General features: G+C 49.3%; 1 protein-coding gene and 1 long non-coding RNA gene across 5 annotated transcripts in view; one reads left to right on the top strand and one right to left on the bottom strand.

The window, feature by feature from the left end:
• Nucleotides 1-12: 12 nt before the first annotated feature.
• LOC108401961 (uncharacterized) lies at nucleotides 13-3669 on the bottom strand. Its single transcript, XR_001854313.3, has 5 exons — nucleotides 3523-3669; nucleotides 2181-2349; nucleotides 1303-1550; nucleotides 782-879; nucleotides 13-198 (listed from the first exon to the last, which is right to left on the bottom strand). It is a non-coding gene; the product is annotated as an uncharacterized lncRNA (long non-coding RNA).
• Nucleotides 3670-8342: 4673 nt separating this feature from the next.
• NOS1 (nitric oxide synthase 1) overlaps nucleotides 8343-24401 on the top strand; it is a 155717-nt gene continuing 139658 nt past the window's right edge. For 3 of the 4 annotated variants that reach the window (XM_036993485.2, XM_036993492.2, XM_036993491.2), the window contains exon 1: nucleotides 8343-8630. The gene's annotated coding sequence lies outside the window, so the exon portion shown is untranslated. The remainder of the gene's footprint in view (nucleotides 8631-24401) is intronic. The other variant, XM_073222372.1, reaches the window with a different exon arrangement.

The following is a 24401-nucleotide window of genomic DNA, read 5'->3' as shown; positions in this document are numbered from 1 at the left end:
CACAGCTTATGACAACTAGGATTTATTCTCATGCTTCTGGGTCTGTAGGTCTAGGTCTGCTTAAGTAAGTCTTCTCTTGAGGCTTCAGGTCAAGTTCAAGCCTGCTCACATGTCTTCAGGAGCCAGGCTGAAGGAGAAGCTCCCCAGGCATGCTCCTCTTTCCATGGCAGGTCAGCAGAACAGAGCAGCCAAGCCAACCTACACAAACACAATCAAGGCATCAGCTCAAACCACATCCATTAACATTCCAGAAGCCAAAGCATGTCCCATAACCCAGCCTTTCAACAGGATCGGGCTGTAAACTCTGCCCAGAGCAGGAGGGGGTGGGAAGTAAATTTTGCTGAACAGTAATGCAAAGTATAGTCTGACCAAGTGTCATTCCATCAGCTAGCCACAGATGAGTTTTCTCCCTAGGGGTGAATATGCTGTGAATGTATAAATACATGCACACATATGCACACGCACACACACACACACACAGAAATCTGGCTCTAAATATGGAGCACCTGCTCTCTGCCCAGCCCAGAAAGTACTTGGCATTGCCTCATGAATTCCCACAACCACCCAATTCCACGTGATAGATGAGAAAGCCAAGTGCAGAGGGATCAACTGACCCAACCCAAGGCAAGAACCCAGAGCTCATGCTCTCTGGGGTACATACACAGCACAAAGGGGTCTTCATAGCTTGGATTTTAAAACTCAGTTTACAGGGTGCTTTTATGAAATAAGATCGCTTCTGATCTGGAAAACCAGCTTGTGAGGCAGGGAATGTTCAACTCACCCAACAGCAGAAGGACCTGAGGGCTGAGGCGACTCTGACGGGAACTCTGAGCTGTGCCCCCTCCCCCTCATCCATCCTGCTGAGTTCTTCCCGACACACTGTCCAAGAGGAAGAGCACATTGAAGGAGTTGGAGTTAAATTCTAGTCTACCACATGCAACCTTGGGCAGGTTGCTTAGCTTCTCTGAGCCTCCATTTCCCCATCTGTACAATAGGTCTAATTATTGTACCTCTAGCACCTAATGAGGCTTACATGAACTAAAATAAGGACTTGGAGCACTGCTGGCTCCTAAAGTGCTCTACAAATACTAATTGCTAGTATTAATATTTATTACTAGGATGGCTGTGGTGTGGGGCCAGCCTTAATGACTAAAGAGCCCTTTCCACCCCAAGTTTCTGTACCCCAAAATGCCCGATCTCTAGTGAGAGTTGCCCCAGGCCCCAGCCTACCCCGACTCTCTCTCAGAGAAGAGCAACTGATATCTAACACCCATCTTCACAAGCATGATGTTTTCTACTCACCACAAACAGGGTGGTGGGTATGAGTTGCCCTACTTTGCAGATGGGGAAACCAAGGCTGCAAGAAGTGAAAGCCTCCTGAAGCATCTGAACTTCAGTCCTGGGTTATTCTGTTAGACCCTCTGGGTGACCTGGCTGAGTGATGGCAGCTCTCGAAGTCCTGGTTTCTCAGTGAAACTGGGATAATAAGGGCTCTCGCTTCAGAAAGCTGCACTTAGGATTAGAAGCAGGTGAAACATTCCACACGATTCCTGGCATAAACAACCAATAAACATTAAATATTTCAAGCCCAGGTCTGACATTTAGCTCTGGGACAGTGAAGGAAGTGTAAGACAAAACCAGAACCTTCCATCCCCCTCTCTCCTATTTCAAGCAGAAGAGAAGGGGACAGAGTCTTCCCTGGGGCCTGGAACTAATGGGTTGTCCTGGTTCTGGCTTGTGGTCCTCTATGGCCACAGGGCCACTATCAATCAGGCACAGCAGGTGTTGTGCTGAGTGAAGGAGGCCTTGCAAGTCATCGGAACTGAACAGCTCATTAACCTCCATGCACAGGCTGCAGGGGAAGTGCCGGAGAGCCGGAAACAAGTCACGGAGGAGGCCACCCAGCTGCCGGGGCGGAAGGAACCAGACCTCTCAGACCCTTCCTCACCTTTGCTCCAGTTGAGGCTGTCCAGAGCCCACCCGCATCTCCCATTTCACACCAGCCTAACTCCCATTCATTCATCACCTAACTTCATCCCAGCCCTTGAAGGAAGCTGAGGCTCAGAAATATGAGAAGCACTCAAAGTTATAGAGCTCAAAGGGGCCCTGCCGAGATTGGAACCTGGTTCTCAGATCATTTGTATGGCCACACTTTGAGAAAACAAGCGAAAGACACTAACCTCAAGGGTCTGCCATCCCCACCACAGTTCTGCCTTAGTTGGGAGCATCCTGTAAGCATAGGCAGGCGGGTAACCCCCAGGTGTGAGCTTGAGTCCTGGCCAACAAGCAGTTGGCAGCTGTGTGACCTTGGGTAAGTCACTTTGCCTCGTGGAGCCTGTATTTGCTCATCTGTAAAATGGAGATCATGATAGTATCTCTTCAATGAAATTGTCATGAATACTCAATGACATAACATCAAATACTTAAAGTGTTTAGCACAGAGTAAGCCCTCTGTGTGTGAGTTTGGGGCATTCTGGGAAGCAATTGGGACTTGGATGGGGGACATTTGTTGAGGGCCTCTGATGCCAGATAATGTTTGGGGGCTGGGCCTGACAGGTGGTGGGAATCCAGGGGTCACCAATCAGTTAGTGTGACACTGTCAGACACATGGATCCCACATGGCCCTGGGGTGAGTTTCCCTCCCTCCTGAAGTGTGCCCACAGGGGAAAGCTGAGCCTCCGCCATATTTCCAGGACTATTAAAAGGAAAAAATAAAACCTTAGGGACATGGATATATTGTCTCAGTCTTTTTTTCTTCTCAGCCAAGTAAACACATCAAAAAACAAAGCAAGACTCATACAAGATCTCTGCAACTTACTATTATACCCTTACTATTATACCCTTGTTTTATAAATGCAAGGCTTCTCCAAAAATTTAGGGCAGCCATAATTTGAGGAATAAAAGTAAAATATCCTCCTGTTTTCCTGATGTCCCCCAAGCCCCATAAACACGTGGACCAACATGCGTCCATACCAGCTTAGCGTTCAGGTCTCAGGCTCTGCAGCTGGGTTTGGGGCTTTGAGCCCCAGCTGTGGGGTGGACCCCGGGCTCTAAGGAGTCGCTGTTACCCCCGCCCTCCTCCTCCACATGCGTTTGCTTCTCCCCAGACTGCTCCTGGGCCCTCCGGAGATGGTCCTCAGGCCGCTGGCTCTGCTTCTGCGTCCTCCAGGGCGGCCCTCAGCCGTGTGGGGTTGCTAAACCCGCAGCCCTCGCCCCAAAGGAGGGCGACCTCTGCGATGTTCCTGACCCTCTAGAACGCCCCCGCAGGGTCAGCCCTGCTGCTGAAATCGCTCCCTGCCCGCCTGCTTCTCCCGCGTCCTCACCCAGCTCCCCGCCACCGAACTCTGCCTTAACAAATGGCTTCCACGGGGCTCCTCGACTCGGGGTCCCTGTATGCAATTCTCCGACCCTCAGCTTCCTCGGGGGTCATACAGGGGTGACAATCACATCCACCTTATTAGCTGGAAGTGAAGACTTCACGGAGATAACCTGTGTGTGTGAACCCTTTAGTGTGGAACCTACCTCATCACTCAGGAAAGGCTGGTATTTGCCATAGTTACCAGCTTGTTATTGCAACCTGTGTGTCTTTGGGGTTCGTGGCAGCGCTCCAAAGCCCACAAACCCAAGAGATCGGTTTCATACAAGAAAGACCGGCTGTGGAGTCACGTGGGGACCCAGCATCCCCCTCCCCCACCCCCAACCGCTGCGGGACGTGCTCCCAGAACAGGGACTGGAGCTCCAAGCTCGGGCACCAAATCCCCTCTAAGAGAAGAGGCTCCTTTTCCTCTGACTTTTCATTCAGAAAGAAAGGAGCTTTGATGCCTGAAACAAAACGTCTGAGGGTTTCTATTTATTTTATTTCTGTCTTTTAAAAAAATTAACCTCTGATCCCCTATCAGAAGCCTGACTGCGGGGTAAGACTTGGGGGCAGAGGGTGCGCAGCAGGCCTGCTGTGTTCTAGTCCAACTCCACCCTGGCTCTTTGTTCAATGTGACATTTTGTAGCCCCAATGAGTTTTTGTTTTTTTTAAAGGAAAATCAGATCCCACTTTAAAATGACGACTTGAAGTTCTTCCAGAAACAAGGAATTACTCACTGCTAGTAGCACTTTGACAAGGAAGCGTATGCGATGTCCCCTGGACGCTCACCAGCGGGGTGAGGGGATGGATGAGCATTGCTTACTCCCAGATTTGTAATTGCCTTATTCCATATTAAATTAACTCTTCATAAGGCTGATTTTGTTTTCATTTGCAACATAGTGGAAATGACGTTTGGCTCCATTGTTAACTTCTTTATCTTGAAACGAAAATCTAGATCAAAGGATTTCATGTTCCATCTCATTACGGTAGGGTTGGTGAACTGCAGCCCCCAAGCCCCACCTATTTTGACCTGCTTGTTTTGTACGGCACACGAGATAAGTAATGACTCTTATATTTAAAATTGGAAAAAATCGAAAATGTACTCCATGCCGTATGAAAATTATATGGAAGTCAGATTTGAGTGTTCATTAATAACGTCTTATTGGAACACAGTCACACCCGGGATATGGCCTGTGAAGCCAGAAATATTTACTCTCTGGCTCTTCACAGGAATTGTTGGCTGACTTCTGCATTACAGAAGTGTCAGCATCCTAGGGAAGGAGGTGACATATCTGTTCAGGGTGGGACAGCAAGAAGACATCATGACATTGGGTTGAGTTTGGGAAAAGCTTCTTTCCCAGACATCCGAATCTCTCTTTAGCTCTCCTACCAGTCTGGTTGCCCACCCTCCCTCCTGCCTCTTCTGCGAGTTGAGACGTCTAGCCCCCATCCCCATCCCAGTAAATTGTATCGGGACATTGGCATTTCAAATGGCCCCACCTAGCCTCTGCAGATGCCTCTTTCCCTGGCCTTGGGCAATTTCCTTGCACGCGCTATCAGCACTCTGATGATTATTTAAGAGAGACCTCCACAAACCATCCTCTAGACCCACCAGCCAGGTAAACTGGACACCAGGTACACTAGACACCTGCTCTGCACCAGGGGCTTTATACTCAATTCTCCCTAACGCTCAGATACAGTAGCCTCTGAGCTCAGATACTGTGTGCTCTGATACAGTAGCTATGTGAGGCTATTTAAATTTCAATTCAATGCATTGCATAAAATTGGAAAATCCATTCCTCCATCATATAGGCCACATTTCAAGTGTTTGAGTAGCCACGCGTAAGTGGAGGCTACACCTTCTTGCCCGCGTGTCCACCATGGCAGAGAGCTCTACCGAACACTGCGGCATCTGCTAAAAGTCGGCACTATCCCCGCTTTGCAGAAGAGGAAACTAAGCTCAGAGGCATGCAGTTGTGTGACCAAGCCAGGATGGGCGCCCAGGACTCTGATTTCAAACCACCTCTCCTGCAAGCACCTGGCACTGGGCTAGACTTCAAGGACAGACAGGTGAACATAGAGAAACCCTCAGCCAAGCAGCAGAGAAAGATAAGTGATGAAAAAGAAACAGCATGGCAACCCATAGGATCTGTGGCTGGGGGCCACTTACCCACTGGGCTGAGTATAGCCTACTGGCTATCTTCACTCTCTTGGTCAACAAAACTTTCCAGACATTCCCAATGCAGGAGACACTGGCCACATGTGGCTCTTGAGCCCTTGAATTGTGGCAAGTCCAAATTAAGATATTAATTAAATTAAGCATAAATACCCACTGGATTTCTAAGATGTTCAAAAAAGCAGAAAGAATGTAAAATATTTCATTGATCATTTTTTATGTCGATTACATGTTGACGTGATCATTTTGGACTACATCAGTTAAAAAGTACATCACTTTATAATTAATTTCAGCTGTTTATTTTTACCTTTTAAGTGTGTTTTCTAGAACATTTGCAGTTCGGTCTGTGGCTCACTGTGTAATTTTTATGGTTGGCCCTGCTCTGGAGACCTACTGTGTGCCAGTCCCTGAGGTCTGCCGGAGGTCGCAAGGCGGATGGACCCAGAAGAGAGTTTGGCTCCTGGCTGATGGCCGCCGGCTGTGAGAGCCCAGACAAGGGGCCAAGGTGCTTGATGCAAAGGCACTGGGTGCATAATGGTGCAGAGAGACAGAGAAGGTGGAACTCAGCCTTGCTGCTTAATTGGACAAGCAAACAGCTAATTCGGGTGCCAGGAGGTAACAGTTTGGCAGGGGTAAACCTGGGGCCACGGGAGCTCAGGGGAACACCTGACTCGGATGGGAGGGGGTCTCAGAAAAAGCTTCCAGGAGAAGGGGATGTCCACAATTAGGCCTGAAAGAGGAGTAGAAACCAACTAGCTTTCCCAGAAGTCTCTCCCAATTTCTAGAGTCCCCCTCACAGCATCCTGCTGAAAACTTTGACAGGGAGCTCATTCCCTCACAAGCAGCTCACTCCATGATTTCTCACTGTTTCTAACTAGAATGTTCTCTTTACTAGTGACACCCACCACCAGGGGCCAGGGTGCAGGCACCTGAGCTCAGAGCCCTTCCCTTGCCATCCTGAAACCCAAGTCTGAACCCAGGGTACCTGCCCCCTGTCTGGCTCAGGAGGGCCCCATGGCCGACAGCCCAGCCAGCTGCCTGCTGCCTTCTCAGTCTGACAGGCCGGGCTGGCTGAGTCACGGGCTCAGCTTCTCCCGGCCCACGTGGGTCTGGGTCTGGGCCAGGGGGATGAGCTGCCTGCCAAGGGGCCTGTAAGTCAGACCAAAAGGAGCCCAGGAGCCTCACTGAGGATTAGACCTAAGAACTCTCTAGAATCCCGCACTCCACCTTGGAGCTCCCCGAGGGACAGAGCCAGCACTCAGGCATGTGATCCTTCAGTGAGGAAACCAAGGCCCACTGTGCTGGGGGTAAGGTTGGGGGAAACTGTCCTGCCTGGGAATGGCATTACAATCATTATTAACACATAGTGGCATGGCTAATTATTAGAAATGCCAGCTTCCTGAGCACAAGAACCTGTCCACACTGTTCACTGCTGTATGCCCAGTGCCTATAATAGTACCTAGCACAGAGCAGATGCTCAATGATCTTTTGTGTAATACTGATCTATTGTGTAAACAATAATTACTCCTATTTGTTAAAGGCATTCTACAAGGAATTACCTATTTATTTGTATATTCTTTTACTTACTGTCTGTCTCCACCACCAGGGCACAGACTGACTATTTTGTTCACCATTATGTCCCCAGTACAGTGACCCACATATAGTAGGTGCTCAATAGATGCTATTGAGTAAAGAGGTAACACTGGACATGTTCTCATTTACCCTCATGCAGCCCAGGCAGGGAGTGCTCTTAGCATGTTTTGGAGGTGAAAAATTGAGACTTGGAGAAGCGAAGTGGCCTCTGAAGGTCATGTGGTTGGTGAGGCACAGAGGCAGGATTTGAACCCAGGTGTATAATTGCAAATCCTGTCTGTGCCCTTAGCTATCCAGTTTTGCTGCCTCTGGCAGTGAGGGGAGCAGCAGGCATGGGGGACAATCCTTGGGAAGGGCTACTGGGCAACATAGGGACTTCTTCAGCATTCCCCAGTCCTGCCCAGTGAGTCCCAGTCACAAACCCCTTTCGACATGGCAACCCATTTGGTGTTCATATCAGGTACACCAAAGCCCAGAGAGGTGGACTAATTTGCTTAAGGTCACACAGCAAATTCAACCCAGATCTTCTGACTCCACATCCAGTGCACTTTCCCCTAAAACCCCAGCTATGGCTCAAACTTGGAGCCCTAATAAAAGCAGGAACACATGTGGGTTAGGAGAGTAGCAGGCTTATGTTTCAACAGTGGACTGCTTTCCCAGGCAGCCTGGTCCAAAACATTTGGTGGCAAATCCAAATTCCACACTTTGCTCTGTGATCTTGAGAATTATTCCCCTGTCTCTGAGCCTCAACTTCCTTATCTAAAAAATGATGACCTCCTTTGCAGATTGTGGTTAAAACCTCTAACTTGGTATCTCCCTTGCTGTGTGACCTTAGGGAAGAAGCTTTTCTTCTCTGAGCCTCAATTTCTGCACCTGCAAAGTTGGGTTGATAAATATGCCCCCCTTGGGGTAGAAGAGGTTTAATGGGGGACAGTATGGGCACCATGCAGGGCTGGCATGTAGTAAGTGTTCAATAAAAGATGGTTCAGAGGATTCTTGGTGACCACAGTAAGTGGTCCTCATCAGAATCCCATGGGCCCAGCCTGGCCACCACAGACCCCGTGTGCACACTGCCCCCAGCCAGCCGGGGGTGGGGGGAAACCTGAGCCTCCTCCTGGGAAGACGCTGTCACTGCCACTGCTCTCTCTGAAATGATAGAAAGGTCAGAGCCTTGGGAAGCAGGACCGGAGTGTGCAATGGAGGTGGCCAGCAGGACAGAAGGGGAGGGGTGGCTGGTGGCTGCCTGACTGCCCTCATCCCTCCCGGGGAGGCCTGAACCGGCCAGGCCTGGGTGCGGCCCCCCTGCCCGGGACCTGGCCTCCCAGCCCCGCAGAGCCGCCTCCCAGCCTGCCCCTGGGGAGGGGCCACCTGGTGTCAATTAAACCCCAGCCACTCGGCCGCACCACGCCAGGCTGCTGATTAGTGCCGCTGGCCTCTCCAGATGGGGAGCACTGCCTGAGAGGGGGCGGCTGCACCACGCCAGGGTGAGGCCTCCGGGAGCCGGTGAGTACCAGGCAGGGGCTCTGCTCCCAGGCAGGGGACCTGGCCAGCGGGCTGGGGCCTCCCGGGGAGGGGTGCACGGTGTGGTAGCTCTCCTGGGACACTGTGGGGCCTCGCAGCATCCTGGACCCTGAGCCTCGGCCTTACCTGGAGGGTGCCCAAGAGGACCAAATGCCAGTCCAGTGTCCTCCCTGTGTGGTGCTGCTTCAGGGGCCACCCCATACCGAGGCTGAGGGGACTGAGGAGTGAACAAAGGAGCGGTCTGCACAGACTGAGGCTTTAGGGTCCCGACTCTCTCCTCATTACCCCCAGGGCAGCTAGTTCTCTGTACCAGCCTGTCTGGGCATCTAAGGCCTCCTTCCTCCAACCCCCCAGCTTGTGCTGTGTGGCGGCCCGTCTGGCTGGCCTGCATGAGACCCTTGCAGGAAGCGGGCACGGGGAGGCTGCTGCCCCCAAAGCCAGAGCTCAGGAGGAGGCCTCTGGATTCAGAGTGCCCCATGTCCTGGAGCACAGCGGGAAAGGCCCCTGGCCCAGGATCCGCAGATGCCTCTGGGGACTCTGGTCCAGCCTGCAGGCCAGGCAGCTCTGCACGGTCTGAGCCACCTCCTGGTTCTCAGTGAGGAGTCAATCCCAGCAGAGGCAAAGGAGGGAACAGCTGCCTGCCCGCGGCACAGACTGGAGGGCCCGAGAGAGGGCAGGGCTGGCCCCTCTGTGCGATGAGGTGACACGTGACTCGTCTTGGCCTGCACTGTGAACTCTGAGTCTCAGCTCCTGGCTAATAGGTTCTATGACCTGTGAAAGCGGTCCCTTGTGACAGACGGCGTTGTCTCTTGGTGGTGCCACCATTGGTCTGTGGCCACCACCTGCTTGGGGCAGGGGCAAGGTGTGTTTGAGAGGGGATGGACGGGCTGCAGAGATGGAGCAATGCAAGGTGTGTGTCCACATGCTGGTCCCAGCTGGGGTCCATTTTGGAGATAAGCAGGGTCACTTGTGTGGATCATCAGAGGCCATTCTGGACAGTGGCTCCACCACGCAGACTGGGGAGGAAGGCAGAGGGCCCTGTGCCCATGGCACACAGCCTTGTGCCCCCATCTGTGCGCGTGTGTGTGGTTGCATTGACCCCAACGCTGTGCAGATGAGTGCTCCTTGGTACATCCTGGGGCATGGCAGTCTGCTCCTTCCAGCACATTCCATCTGAGGGCTGGAGGGTGGGGAGGTTGAGTGTTTCCCAAAGGCAGCACCCATGAGCAAACTGAAAAGCTAGCTAGGCGGTCTCCCAATTGTGTGCCTTGGGGAGCTTAACTTGCTCTCTTTCCCAGACCCCATTCTCACTCTGAGGCCAAGCTGGGCTGGTGGCTGGACTTGAGGGCTCAGTCCCCCTGGAACTATGTCTGTGAGACTGGGGCACATGGGGAGATGGAGGGAAATCGCAGCTGAAGCTCAGCTGCTGTCTGGGAAATACCAGATCTTGTTTATTTTCTCCATAAATATTCATCGTGGGGTTCCTCCATGACTGGACTTGGGCTCAGGGCTGGGAATATGGTGAACCTAGACTTCATTCATTCATTCAGAAGCATTTATTGAGACACCTATACTAGGCACTGAAATTTCATGGTAGATCTCCATTCATTCATTCCTTTTCTTCTTCATTCATGCCACAATATTTACTGAGCATCTGCTATGCACAAGGTCTGTGCTCCACAAATACACCAGCAAACCTGGGAAATAAGAAACCATCGTCTCTTACAACTTTCCTGGCTGTCTATACACCGTGAGCCTAGATCTGGAAGAAAGCCAGATGCTTAAGCAGAGGACATTGGGGTCCCTTCTCTGGTTCCTTTGCAGCAAGGGATGAGGCCCTATTTAGCCATGCAGCTGCTGCTCAGAATGTCCCCAGTGACCACCAGGAATTAGTGGCTTTCACTAGAGCCCAGTGATCATGACCGTGACATAGCGCCATGGGTCTTGGGGAGATATCCCCACTAGGACAAGATGTGCTCGACATATATCCTTGGTGTGGCTTCCTTTGCCAAAGGGAAGTGTGATAATTTTGATGACTAATTACCAAGTATGCCCCAAGCACTTGCTCGAGTAATTCATAAATGCTAGAAGGAACCATTTATTGTCTTCCTGGAGTCAGGCACTGTGCTTGGTACATCTCCTGATTCATCTTATTGAATTTTAGCTCTGTTACTTGCCCATTTTACAGCTTCTGAAACTAAGGCTGGGAAGGGCTAAATAACTTGCCCAAGGCTTTTCTGACTATAAAGCCCTTGCTTTCAATCCCTAGACTAAAGCCCTCAAGAGTTCCCTTAGCTATAGGACATTAACAGGACATCAACACACAAAGTTTGGACAGGGCAGTGTGAGGGCGGATGAGCCCATGTCAAAGGGGTGGGTGGGGAAGATAGAAAATGCAAGACAGAAGAGGGCTTCTTAGTCGTCGTTGCCAAGAGAGCACTCTGGTCCAAACAAAACATCGTGGAACGAGATCAACGCAGAGATTTTGTGTGTGAAAAGAAGGTACCAGGCTCCCTCTGATCCCCTGCTCTGTAGCAGGGCAGGGGCAGGGGGCTGCTGAGCCCCTTGGGGAAGCCCCGAGTTGTGCAGGCAGCTGACACAGCACTTTGGTATGAAGTCAAAGTCAGTCAGGGTGAACACGACAGGTGAGGATACCTGGCAGGTGATGGCAGAAGCGGCTTTAAAGGTTTGGAGGGAACCTGGATAGGAACTGAAAAAGACAGACAGCTGGGGAAAACAAGGCAGTCATGCATTCGTTCATTTATTAAATATTTGCTAAGCTCCTACTATGTGCCGGGCATTGGGCTAGGCACTGGGGATAGAGCAGTGACTAAGGAAAACTAAGCTCCTTCCCTTGGCCAAGAATTGGTTCTCTGCCCAGCCTGAGGGGTCCAGTGTCACTGGGGCAGAGGCTTTGCATGGAGGCAGGAGAAATGGCTTGTTCGTTCACTATTAGGAGCCCATGAAGCTCCTACTGTCCTCTTGGCCACAACAATTAACAGGCTGTGCTGCCTGTCTTGGATCAGGTCCTCTAGAAGCACAGCCTGAGACGTGACATTCTGGGCATGTGGGGTCTGGAGGGAGTGCTTTCGAGAAAAAAGGAGTGAGGAAAGCAGAAGACAGCTGAAGGGGCTTAGCAAGGCTGGGCCCTCAGCTGGACGTGGGCAGCCTGATCCTGCAGGCAGCTCTGGAGACGGAGCTGAACCAGAATGGACCCCATCTGGAGGCGAGGGGGAGGACCTTGGTAACCCCGTATCAGCCAGCCACTGGGTCAGGCAGTCCCCGATGGGTATGAGGGGAGTTCATAATTTCCCTGGCAAGCCAGCGTCCCTGCATAAGGCAACTCTGCAGAAAAAAATATAAGCAGTCGGGGAATGGATGCACTGGCCTGGCAACGGGGACCCAGCAAGGCACAGAAACCGGTTCCCAACTGCCTCTGAGCCGTTCCTGGTCCAGTGAGGGAAGGTAGGAGTGGACAGATGTGGACAATATGCGGCTGCGTTGCGCCAGTGGAGAAGCATGGAGGGCCGCGGGAGCCCAGAAGGGGGCGCCACAGTATTGAAACCACAATATTGAAGAATGTGGAGGCTGGATTCAAATCCTAGCACTGCCACTTGCCTGCTGTTGCCCTCAGCCAATTGCTTCACTCCTGGAGCCTCTGTTTGCTTGACTCAAGGGTGAAGATGGCACTTGGCCCCCTTTCTAGAAGGACTGGTAGGATTTATGTGAGAATCGCATAGCCCAGCTCCCGGAACATGGTAAGTCCTGGGATGGTACAGATGGCAGTGTTGGTGGACAGGGCCTCTGTCTGATTTCTTGAGGATCCAGGTCCTTTCCTGCAAACCTCTGAGGCCCTGGAAAGTGAGCCAGAAACAGCCGCCAGTGACAGGTCCTGAATATTGTCAGTACTTTGGGTCTTTCGCGGGAGGCAAAGATGGCATGGGTGTGGACTGGGCAGAGCTGGCTCAGGAGGGGCCTGGGGTTGGCCAGGAGCTGGAGAGGGGAAAGGCATTGGACTTACTGGGGGGCAGGTCCCCCATCCTCTCCTCACGTCTTGCCCCCAAAGCCCAGGGCCCTGGACTGAGCAGACCATCTCCTTCTCTGGTTATACACACTCATTCACTCATTCATTTATTCAGCAAACATTTCCAGAACACCAGCTCTGTGCCAGACTCTTGTGATAATGCACTTGTGAGTGAGTAAGACAGAATGGATTTCTGTCCTCGAGGAGCTCCAAGTTCATGGTGGGAGTCATCAGACGCCAAGGACAGGGAACGAAAGGGGGACATCACCAAGGCGTCAGGAGGATAAAAGTGCTGAGCAGTTTCTGGGCATCTTGGGGCTCAGCAGGGCTGTGGATAGAGCATGCACTGTGCTTGCAACCAGCATTGGGCTGGGGAGGGGAGGAAAGGGCTAGAAGCTCCAGAGAGACTCTCTCATTGGAAGAACGTAATGTAGGTGTGAGGGTGCATGTGGCTAGCTGTGTATGGAGGAGTGTGCACTGGGGGCAGAAAGTAGATTGAGGGTGTGTTAGGGGGCTTGGGGGGCTGTGTGTGAAGGTGTGGGGTGCATGAAAGAGCTTGCATATGTGGAATATGTATACATAGGTACATGTGAAAACAAGCGTGGGGGCTGTATCTGCCCGTGTGTGAGTGTGCATCTGTATCTGTGAGTGTGCATGCGTGTCTGTACCTGGGAACATATACGTGTACATCAATGTATTTCATCAAACTCTGCATTCTTAGAGTCCTAAAGCTTGTACTGTGCAGCCTTCCCCCAACTACCCACTGCCCAAATAACAACCCAGCTCACATGCACACAATCCCCTATAGCTGTACTTTACTATTGGTTATTCCCTGAAAATGGTTTCATCCCATTGGACAGATGTGGAAACTGAGGCCCAAGGGCCCAGAGGGAGATAGTAGCAGTGTCTCTAAGTCACAGGAACTGGTCTTTGGCCAGATACCAGCTCTGACTACTCATTTCTGTATCTCTCCTAACCCAAGTGCCTATGCACATGCCAAGACGCCTATTCAAAGCCCACATACATTCACTATATTATTTCTTTTCTCCTTTGATTCTATTACTTTCTTTTTTTTATCCTAATTCTCCCCTGGTTCCACTTCACTAGGAATAAATGAGACTGTAACTTTAACACAGCCCTCATCCCCCTCTGCCAAATGTACTTTAAAAATCACTTTTCAATTAAGAAGAAAATTCTTATAAAAATGTTTAAATCAAAGTGGAGTTCAAGAAAATGCGGTCAGGAAGAAAAATTGTTTTGCAAAGCTCACCATGATTTCCCCAGAACAATGCATTATAAAGAGACATTTAATGCTTACAAAGAAAAATAAACAACCTCAAACCAAATATTTTCACAGAGTCAAACCTCAAAGCAGAGAAAACAAATCCAGTCTTAAGGAAGCTGGCAGCGCTGTCAGCCAACAATTCCTACAGATCCGGGAAACAGAATGCATTCTTCTGCTCACTTGATCCTGCACCCTGAGCTGATGCCCCCAAATGATCCTCCTACTTATCTTGGGCACTATAGTACATACAGTTGGCCTTCCAGGTACTCACATGAATATATAAGAAGTGGTGACTATATTATATTCTGAAACTGCCAAACAAATATCTCCCAGATACTGACCCTTTTCTGACATGGAAGTTAGGTATGGTCATCTTGAGGAATTCCTATGGCCATTGAAACCTTGGCCTATAGAGTATCTGAAAGATTTAGGCCACTCCTCTTCCCCCTTCCCACCCCTCTAACAAACACACACACACACACACACACACACACACACAAATGAATCATTTACCTACCCATCCATCCATCTATCCACCCATCTGTCCTGTCATTAATCTGTGTATCCACTATCCACCTAGTCATTCCGTCCATTCATCCAACTGTCCATCCACTTGCCCAACCATCCATCTATTTACTCATCCATTCATCCATCCACTCATTTATCCATTTTATCCATTTATCAGTTCATCTGTCCATCAGTCTGGCCATCTGTGATTGGGGTACCCAAGACCCCAGGTTTGATAATTCTCTAAGAAAACTCACAGGATGCAGCATATAGTCACACTCATGGGCTTGTTATGGTGAAAGGATACAAAACGAGACCAGCAAAAGAAAAAGGTTCATGGGGGAAAGTCCAGAGGAAGCCAGGGGGCAAGCTTCCAAGGATCCCCTCCAAGTAGAGTCACACAAGACATAGTCAATTCCTTGAGTAACACATTAGAATAACACATGGGAAATGTTAATATTAGAGAAGTTCTTTAGAGACTCAGTGCCCAAGGGTTTTGTTGGTGGGTGGTCTGCCAAACACATACCAAAATTCCAGGCTCCCAGTAGGCAGGTGTAAACCACATTGTACAAAGTTTAGGTACAGTGAACTACTTACCACTTCTGGGAATTATGGAAACCCATTCCCAAAACCCAAGTTCCTGAATGTCAGCCAAGGGCCCACCTTGCAAGCAAGGCTCTCTAAGGATAGCCATCTCAGACCTGCTATGTTAGCTTTTCCCTTACCATCAGCCAACTGTCTATCTGTCCATTCATCAATTTGTCTATCCTCTCATCCATCCATGCATTTATCCATCATCCATTTATATATCCATACACCCAATGTTCTGTCCATTCATCTGTCTATTTGCCTGCCCACCCATCCACCCACCCATCCACCCATCCATCCATCCATTCATCCATCCATCCATCCATCCATCCATCCATCCACTCCATTCACTCAATCTGCATTTAACATTTACTCTTTCCCTGCCTTACTAGGCTCTGAGACTGCAGAAATGGATGAGACATCCCCTATCTACCCCTATTAAATTGCTCACATTCCTGGTGCCTCTAAAGAGCATCTCATTCCATCTCCTCTTCTATTGGGAAGGTGAGGGGTAGATCAGAGAAGAGCCCTCCTGGGCATACATTTCCAGGAGGAACTGAGGGTCAATGCTGAGCTACAGAACCCAGGGAGCTCAGAGTGGTCTAAGCTGAGCCCAGCCCAGCCTTGGACATCACCTTCTCTGGGCAGTCAACATCATGCCCCCCATCCAGGTCCTCCCTCCTCTGGCAATGGGGCTGTGATATGACCCTTCCAGCATCCCAGTGGGGACCTCAGCTGCCAGCAAGGCAGTCCCAGGAGGTTAATGTGGACTGAATCCAGTTGAGGGAGGTTGCTGGTGGGAAATCTCTTGGGGACTGTGCCTGAGTTAGCTCTGGAGAGGGGACAGACAGTAAAAGGGGTTGAGGTTCCCCTCTCTGTCTCTGTCTTTTCATCCCTCACTGGGTCTCTGAGCACTTCATCAACTCAACCTCATCACTGTCACTCTAGTGATAATAATAGTAACCCTGGATGTTGCTGACACTCCCACCTTCCATGTCCCTGGCCCCATTGATCTTCCCACCTGCTCCGTGAAGTCGGCGAGGCTGGAATGGGCCTTTGTCCTACTTATCATATTAGGAGCCAGAGGCTCAAAGAGGTTAGGCAGCTTGTCTACAATCACACAAAGCTGGGCCTTACCACCAAGACTGCACTTTCCAGTCTAGAATGTTCTTTCCCACAACATCAAGGAGTCTCCTGGGCGTTTCTCCATTCTGACTGACACCTTTACCGCAATGTTCCTTCTATTCTCTTGACCATATCCATAAAGTATGTCCTTATATAATGTCCATATAAATCCATAAATTTATATCCATAAAGTATGGAGACAGGATCACCAAGAGAGGGTGTTTTTATACCACTGGACGTCTCTTCCCTGAGCCTCACAGGATGGCCGTCATGACAGTACTAGTAGTGGTTACCATTGATCAAGCACTGATCAGCATGTTAGGTGTTGGTTTGAGCCATTGGCACACCCAACTTTACTTACCATTGCTGGAAACTGGCACAGAATATTTGAAGAATATTAAATTAGAGTGCAGGACCTGCCATGGAGACCAGCAGGATTCATGAGCATTTGGAATATTAACTCCAAACGGGCAACAATTTTTGAGCAACTGGTGTGGGCTGCAAAATGGCCTGTGACTAAGTGTCTTTCAAATACACATATAAAAATTTTCAAGGGCACATATTCTTACAGATACGTCCCTTTCCATGTCATCATAAAATATTTCTATCATGATGCTGCTTACATGTGTTCTAACAGAACAGTATGTATGAGCTCTTCACCCTTGTGTTGCTAGAAAGCCAAAGCAAATCCACAAATTAAATACAATGACAGTTGCAAAAGAAACCAGCTTTGAATTCAGAGCATACAATGGGTAGAGTGGTATCTTGCTCCAGTGTGAACACAGGACATGTTGCCCACAGAGCTCTTTGGCTTTCCACAGGCCTCTGCCAAGGACGACCCTGTGATGGCTTGATTTTGCACCACTCTTCCTTCTTCATGCTGCTAGGAATCCTCGGTCTCTATAGCATGGCATTCCAGCCTGAGGCCTTCCCCAGGCACGAAGAGAATAGTTTCTGTATTGCATCTGCGGCCTTTTCTCGGTACTGGGCTGTAATTACAACAGGCCAGCTCAGCCCAGGTGCTGTCATAACAGACTGTCACTGGAATCATCTGTAATTCTTAGTGATAAGATGGTTATCAGTGAATGCAGGAAAGGCTAATGGTAGTGTCCTCCAAATAAAACCATTATTGTAATACTTATAACACAATTACAGCTTTTTCTGAACCCCAGGGGACTCAAGTTCAGGGGCATCTGGCAGTAGTGGGGAGCATGCATTAAAGTTGCAAAGCCTACTTAGGAGTTTATGGTGGCATTTGGGTTTCATGCCAGGAAGCATCCAAAGGCTAAAATGGGCTAAGGGAATGATGTGCTGAAAGCAGATAGATCTGAATGATGTACTAAGGAATTTGAGCCTTGATGGTGATACCCAGAGAACTGGCATGGGGTGCCTTGAGCTTCCCAGAGCTCTAGGGTATCTCAAGGGATGAGAAAGGAATCACAGCTGGGCAAGGAAAGATCCTCAGCTGGTTTTTCCCAAGCACACTGGGATCCTGGACTGAGCTTCACTTGATGTGTCTGATTCTTAGTTTCTTCACCAGTTATCGAAGAATAAGACCTCACACTGAACTTGGCAGTATAGGGTGCGAGCTGGGGAGTCTGGATTCCAGCTCTGTGACTTATCAATTGTGTGACCTCAGACAAGATCCTAAACATATCTGGGGCTGTGTTTCCTGGCTCTAAAAGGGAAATAGCAATAGTACCTGCCTACGGTTACTGTTCAGATTGAATGCAGTAATGTTTGCAAAGGTCTTGGGACAGTGTCTGGAAGTGAGCTCAGCAAATGACAGCTGCTGCTGTTGTGACTACAATTGTGCACCACGGCACCTTCTCCCTCCATCTCCCTCATCTGGGTCCTAGCTTCCCTCAACACGTGGCTCCTGCTTTCCGCCTACAAAGACTTTATCAAATGCCTTAACCCCTGTGCTGTTTTCCTTTCTTTAAAGCAGATTCTCAACCTGTTCCATGCCACGCACTCCTTGGAGGTCTGGGGAAGCCTATTGACCCCTTCTTGGAAGAGTGTTTTTCAAGGCATAAAAAAACAACACATAGGATTGCAGAGGAACTAATTGCATTGAAATACAGCTATCAAAAATTTAAAGAAACAAATATGGTGTGGTCATCTGTGTGTTTCTGCGTTAACACATTGGCTCACAAGTGTAGCCATGAGTCTAACAAATACTGCAGTCTCGAAATAGTGATGAACATAAATATTTTGAGATATCTGCAGAACTTGGAAGGTGATATGAAAATACCGCTGGGTTCTATCAGTGATAAAGTCGCAGTTCTGATAATAACGCGGGAGCTTTTCATCTATATTCGTAATGCAAGCAAATGCTAAATCTTCATTAGAGGACAGGAAAATAAAGATGTAATTATTTTTCCCATGCAAATTCACAGCCTCCCTGGATTGTATCCGTAGACCCCTTGCTCCAAATCCAATGGTGTTAGCTGTCTGTGACGTGCACTTGACTTTTGCCACTGACTCTATTAAGCTAAGATTTATCACTATTCGAATGTTCAACATTTTTTATCTAAGAACATGCACATGGTTAAAAAATAATCAAATAAAAAGGAAAGCCTTACATTGGGAAGCAGTTGCCCACCCCACCCCTTCCTGCTCTTAGACTATTTCCCAGGGGCTTTTATTCTTTTTTTTTTTTTGAGCCATTTCCTCTGACTTATCTCCAAATCTCTAAAATCCATGCTTATACTTGGTATTTATTGATTTGCTGACCTTAGACCTTAACTACTGACATTTTCTGCCCTGTCTTCCCAACATAGGTCTCTCGCTATTTTTAGTTTCCACATTGGTTACCTTGGCAACTTAAAAAAAAGTCTTTACTCTTCTAGTTCTTATGCCATCAATGACAGGCAGTATATTTTGACTCTACCCTAGTTCAAATAAGATGTTGGTATTGCATCTTTCTTTCCTCTCTCCCTTTTCTTGCATTTTCCATGTGGATAACTCACTCATTTTATGTCAGGTCCTGAATAGCTAATATAATTATAAGCTTCTGGAAAGCAGGGTCCAGTTTGGTTTCTCTACTCCCAGTTTGTGATCAGTGGCAGTGCGTCTGTGTCCCGTGCTCCACCCCTGGGCTATAGTATGTGCCCCCAACCAGGCTGCCAATCTGGGCCATGAGCCCCATCCACCACTGTGACCCAGGGAGCGGGTAGCTCTGATGCAGTGCAAGTCATTGCATCCCAACCGACTGGCCAAAGGAGGTCCTTGCCCATAACTAGGCACTATAGGAATTCTCTCCTGGTCTTGGGTCTGAATTTCCCCTTAGAGCTTCAGGGAAGCTTCAGGGAGAATATTAATAACTGCCTGAATCATTAGCTTCCTTCCTGCCAGCATCACTAGATTTTCAGCCAGGCATAAAATGGTTCTGGAAAGGAGATAGCAAGACCCACTTTCAGAAGGAAGTCTTTTTAGTATCATTCTTGAGTTTGATGACTTGCCTCCCACGTGCTGTTCCTGTTCAAAAAGGGAGTCATTTCTGTGAAAGAGGATCTTTTGAAAGTTTGCTCTGTTCATACACCCTGAATGTACACACACCTCTTGCACCCAAGACTCTTTAAGATCCATCCGAGGCTACCCGGTCTCTTAGGGCAAAGTTAAAACTCAAACTTGACCCAATGTCCTAGACACTAGCCAGTTCTCTCATCCTTCCAGCTGCACCTCCCATAATCCAGGCAGACAGAACTGCTCAGTTTCCCCAGTTCAGCATGGTTTCCCTCATCCTTGCTTTTGCACATGCTGTTCCTCCTCCCTGGAAGGTCCTTCTCCCCACCCAGCATCCCCTGCCGGTCCTTTCTGCCTCATTAGGCACCACCTCTGCCAGAATGTCTTGCCTCATCTTCCTAGGTCTTTGTCCCACAGCCTGTGTATTCATCCCTATCATTACCCATATCATACTGGATCCTGAATTGAAACTACCTTATTATTAGTCTGTCTCCTCCTCTAAGAATGTAAATTTCTTGAAGGTGGGATCCATATGTTATTCAGTGTTAAGTCATAACAGTGCCTAGCACTATGCTTGGGAGCTAGTAAGTACTCCATAAATATGTTCATGATGAATGGATAGGTGGACAGATAGACTAATACATGTGAATGGTTGGAAGGGTGGATGAACAGATGGACAGATGAATGTTTGGATGGATAGACAGATGGATGGATGGATAAATGTCTGGAAGGATGGGATAGATACAGAGGTAGATGAAAAGGTTAATGGTTAGAAGGATGGGAGGTAGATGACCTTTTGTTCCGTGATAAGTGTATATATGATAAATACCACACAGGGAACAAGCTTCCTATTTCTTTCATTCTAGAACTCCATCACTTGAAGATATCAAAATATATGCTATTGGATGGCTTGATTGACTGGATTGCATACAACCCTGAGGTTAAGTTCATGTCTCAAATTTTCCCAGCTTTCCCGATAACCCATGAGGGATATTTCACTCATCAATGCCTCTGAACCTTCCTGGAAGCTGCACTTTCATGGAGTGCCTATGGGGCTCTGAATTTTAGATGTTTACTGTCAATTGTCTAAGCAGACTTTCTTTGAACTTATTGTTCAAAAACAAATATTTCCTAAGGCTATATTAAGCCCCAGCAATTATGGTAGGGGTTAGGGATGTGGGGATGAACAATCACTGCCTTCCTGGAGCTCAAAGTATGGGGAAAGTGGTGGATATAAATGTGTACTTGCTAATAATAACACAGTAACAACAATAACATCAACAATTGCTGCCCTTTATTGAGTTCTACTAATAGGAGAATAGGACATAGATGGAGAAAGAAGAAAGGATGTCCCTAATGGGAGAAAGGACAAGAAAAATAAAATCTCTATTGTGCGAGGTAGGTACTATTAGCTTCATTGTATACATGTGGAAAGACAGTTGAGTAATTCAAGGCCACGTAGCCAGTAAGTGGCAGAGCCAGAATTCTCCCTGCTTCCAGGACACCAGGCTTTTAACAATTGCATGGCCTCTGGTATAACATGAGGCAGAGCACAATACAGGGACCAAGAGCTGGTTCTGCCAGACACCAAGGGAACATGGCAGAGAAGGAAATGAACTCTTCCTGGTGGGCAGGTGGGGACCTTACATGGGGAGGTGCGTTCTCCGTGGACTTGAGGGTAGTTGTTCATGGAATTGAAGAGAGGCTGTCCTGTGATCTCTGAAACCTCAATAGCTGGTGAGTTCTGTGGTGTGGAGCTCGAGCTGAGGCTCTGACCAAGGGCAGGGTGTGCATTTCCCAAGTCGGGTACCTTGCTTGGCTTCCCAGAGGCAGCCAGTGCCCAGGATGGGACCCAGCTTGGGATCAGAAGGGCCTGAGCTGGAATCCCAGGCCTGTGCCAGTCATGGGACAGGCAAGGGACAGAGCCCAGCATTTGTCCCACTTGAGACCTCAGCCTGTTGGCTCATCTGGAAAATGGGAGTGGCAGCACCAACTTTGCCCAGTTGTTAGTAGAGATAATGCATGTAAGCCTGGCACACAGTAGGGTTCAATAAGTGGTGGATCCCTTCTCCTGGCCCTTGGGCACAAGCAACCTGCTCAGGCCATTCTCAGAGGTGATTCCTTTGTGGACACAGAGCCGCTTTAGGAATCTGATGGCAGTCAGAATCTCTCTCTGGAGAAGCACATACCTCCTGAACTGTGTGCCATCTCAGGTGCGCACACCACTGTGGGCCTGGGGTCAGACCCCCTCGTCTTAGGGCCAAGGTGGAAGTCATCCAGCTGCTCACATTAGCATATTAGTCAGCTCAAACTTTGGAAACTCAAGCAACCATAGATGATCTGGTTTAAAAGTCTCTCTAAAGACAAGCAAGAAAATGCTCTAAAGCATCTGTGAATTGATTTAAAAAAAATGCAACCACCATGATTTGGACATTTCCCCATGTTCTGAGCATTGCACAAAGCCTCTTCCATGCATTGGCATTTTTGAACATGCAAAGCAATCCCAGCTGAAATCCCCATTTTAGAGATGAAGACACTGAGGCTCAGAAAAGTGAAGTTACTCACCCAAGGTCATTCAGTAAGTGGCAGAGCAAGGATTTGAACCTGGGTCCATTAATAGCCATGTTTCTAATGTGAGAGGATTAATGTGACTTAGGGCCAGTGGTTGTTCATACCCCAAAGGTAAAAGTAGTCAGACCAGAGCTGAGAGGGCAGGATTAGAAGCCGAGTGGACACAGCAGGAGCCCCCGGTAAGACTTTGGAGGCGGCCAGAATGACGGTGACTGAGGCGACCTCTGCTCCCGGCCTTGGGTTACCCTGCATGGGCCATGTGCTAAGCTGGACCTCCCTGAACCTATTGCTCCTGAGCCCTCTGAGGTCCCCAGGGCAGGGTCTTCCTGGTCGCCAGCTTGTGGGTTGTTCTTTTCACGGTGGCAGAAAACTGCTGGGCGGCCCCGTTTAGCACCTGGGCAGCCTTTCCTCCGATGGTCAGTCTCATTCCTGATGTCTGTCTAATAGCAGGAGAAACCCGTGGGCCATGTAGTCATGGGAAATTGCTCACCCACTGGCTTGTCTCCTGGACAGGATGCAGCCGTGGGTTTTTCTCCACTATGACTTTGATAAGCAGAGAAGCACCAGGCTGACAGCCTGATGGGGATGACTTCCCATACATAAGGCTGCCAGACCCACTGAAGGGGGTGACTTCAGTCCCTGGCCCCTCGTGGGGGCTTGGCCACCATCCACAGGGGGGTCGCCTGAATGACCACCTCGTGCTAGTTAGAGCCCTGCCAGTGGTCACGCTGTCGCCCTGTCATCGCCACCCACAGAAGGTGAGAGAGGCACCAAAGCAGAAAGGAGGGAAGAGGCAGCCCGGAGATGTGCCAGGTCCACCCGATGCTCAGGCCTGGAAGTGCTGGGGAATACAGGGCATGTTACAGACGTCTCTGGGCACCATGGCCCGACTTCTGAAACAAAAGAGGCAGTAGCAATCCATCCACGTTGCAGCTGGGCTGTGGGGTGTGAGCCATCTTGAAGAAGAGATGTTTTCATTTCCTTGGGTGCCATAACAAGCTCCCCAAGACTGGGTGACTTAACCAACAGAAATGTATCACCTCACAATTCTGCAGGCTGGAAGCCCAAGAGTCAGAGCTTAGCAGAGGTGGTGCCCTCCAAGGGCAGTGGGCGAGCATCCACTGCAGGCCTCTCTCCAGCTCCGGCGGTCTCCGGCGTTCCTTGACTTGTAAGTGGTGCTGTCCCTGTCATCACGTCATCTCCCCTCTATGTGCACCTGTCTCTTCACGTGGTGGTCTTTGTTTTTATAAGGATTTCTGCCACAGTGATTCCCACCCCCAACTCTAGTATGACCTCATCTTAACTAATAATATCTGCGATGACCCTATTTCCAGAGAAGATTGCATCCTGGGATTGTGGGGTTAGGAATTCAATATATGAGTCAGTGGTGGGGTGGAAGCACAATCAAGTCGTAACTGGAGGAGACCTCATAGCGACGTCAGCATGCGTAGGGACGGCTTGGAATCTGTCATCCCTTCTGGAAGGGATCAACGGATAGATGAGTGGCTAAGGAGAAGGAAGGATGGCGGCAGGAGAGGAGAGAGGGAAGGTGGTTGTGAGTGAACGTGCAGGGCCTGAGTGTGAAGGACGCAAGGCCTGTCACCAGAACGCAGCCGAAGTTCTTCTCCCCACCCCCACCGCCTCCCGCTCAGCCACCTCCACTCCCCACCCTCCTCCTTCAAATGAGTGAAGAGTGATGTTCTTGGACATTGTGAGAATCGTTCCTTTATAGGAAAGAAGACACCCCTACAGACAAGGGAATTGAGTGCCCAGGGGAGAAGCTGTTGGGACTTTGGAAAAGAAACAGTGTTCACATATTTTGCCTTTGGAAGTGAGAGGATTCAGCAACTGCTACCCCCCGCCACCGCCCCCATCCCCACTGCCACCCACTTGAGGCTCCCTAGAGCTGCAGCTCTTAAACCTCAATGTCAACTGGATGCACACAGGGACCTGGTTAAAAAAGAAAGAGATTCCTGAGCCCCACTCCCAGAGATTCTGGATCTATGATTTGCAGGGCCCCGTGCAAAATGGAAACTTGCAGCCCCTTGTTTAAAGATAAGTATGAACCGCAAGGCAGTGGCAGTGCACACAGCAGAAGATGCAGCCCTTGAGTGCGAGGCACTGTGCAGCGGCCCAGATTGCAGGGCCGAGATTCAGATTCAGAAGGTCTGGGTGGAGCCCTGGA

This window comes from Manis javanica, chromosome 15 (assembly GCF_040802235.1).
Source record: "Manis javanica isolate MJ-LG chromosome 15, MJ_LKY, whole genome shotgun sequence".
NCBI lineage: Eukaryota > Metazoa > Chordata > Mammalia > Pholidota > Manidae > Manis > Manis javanica.
The sequence above is the reverse complement of the archived record's forward strand: the minus strand, read 5'-3'. Positions and strand labels throughout refer to the sequence as shown.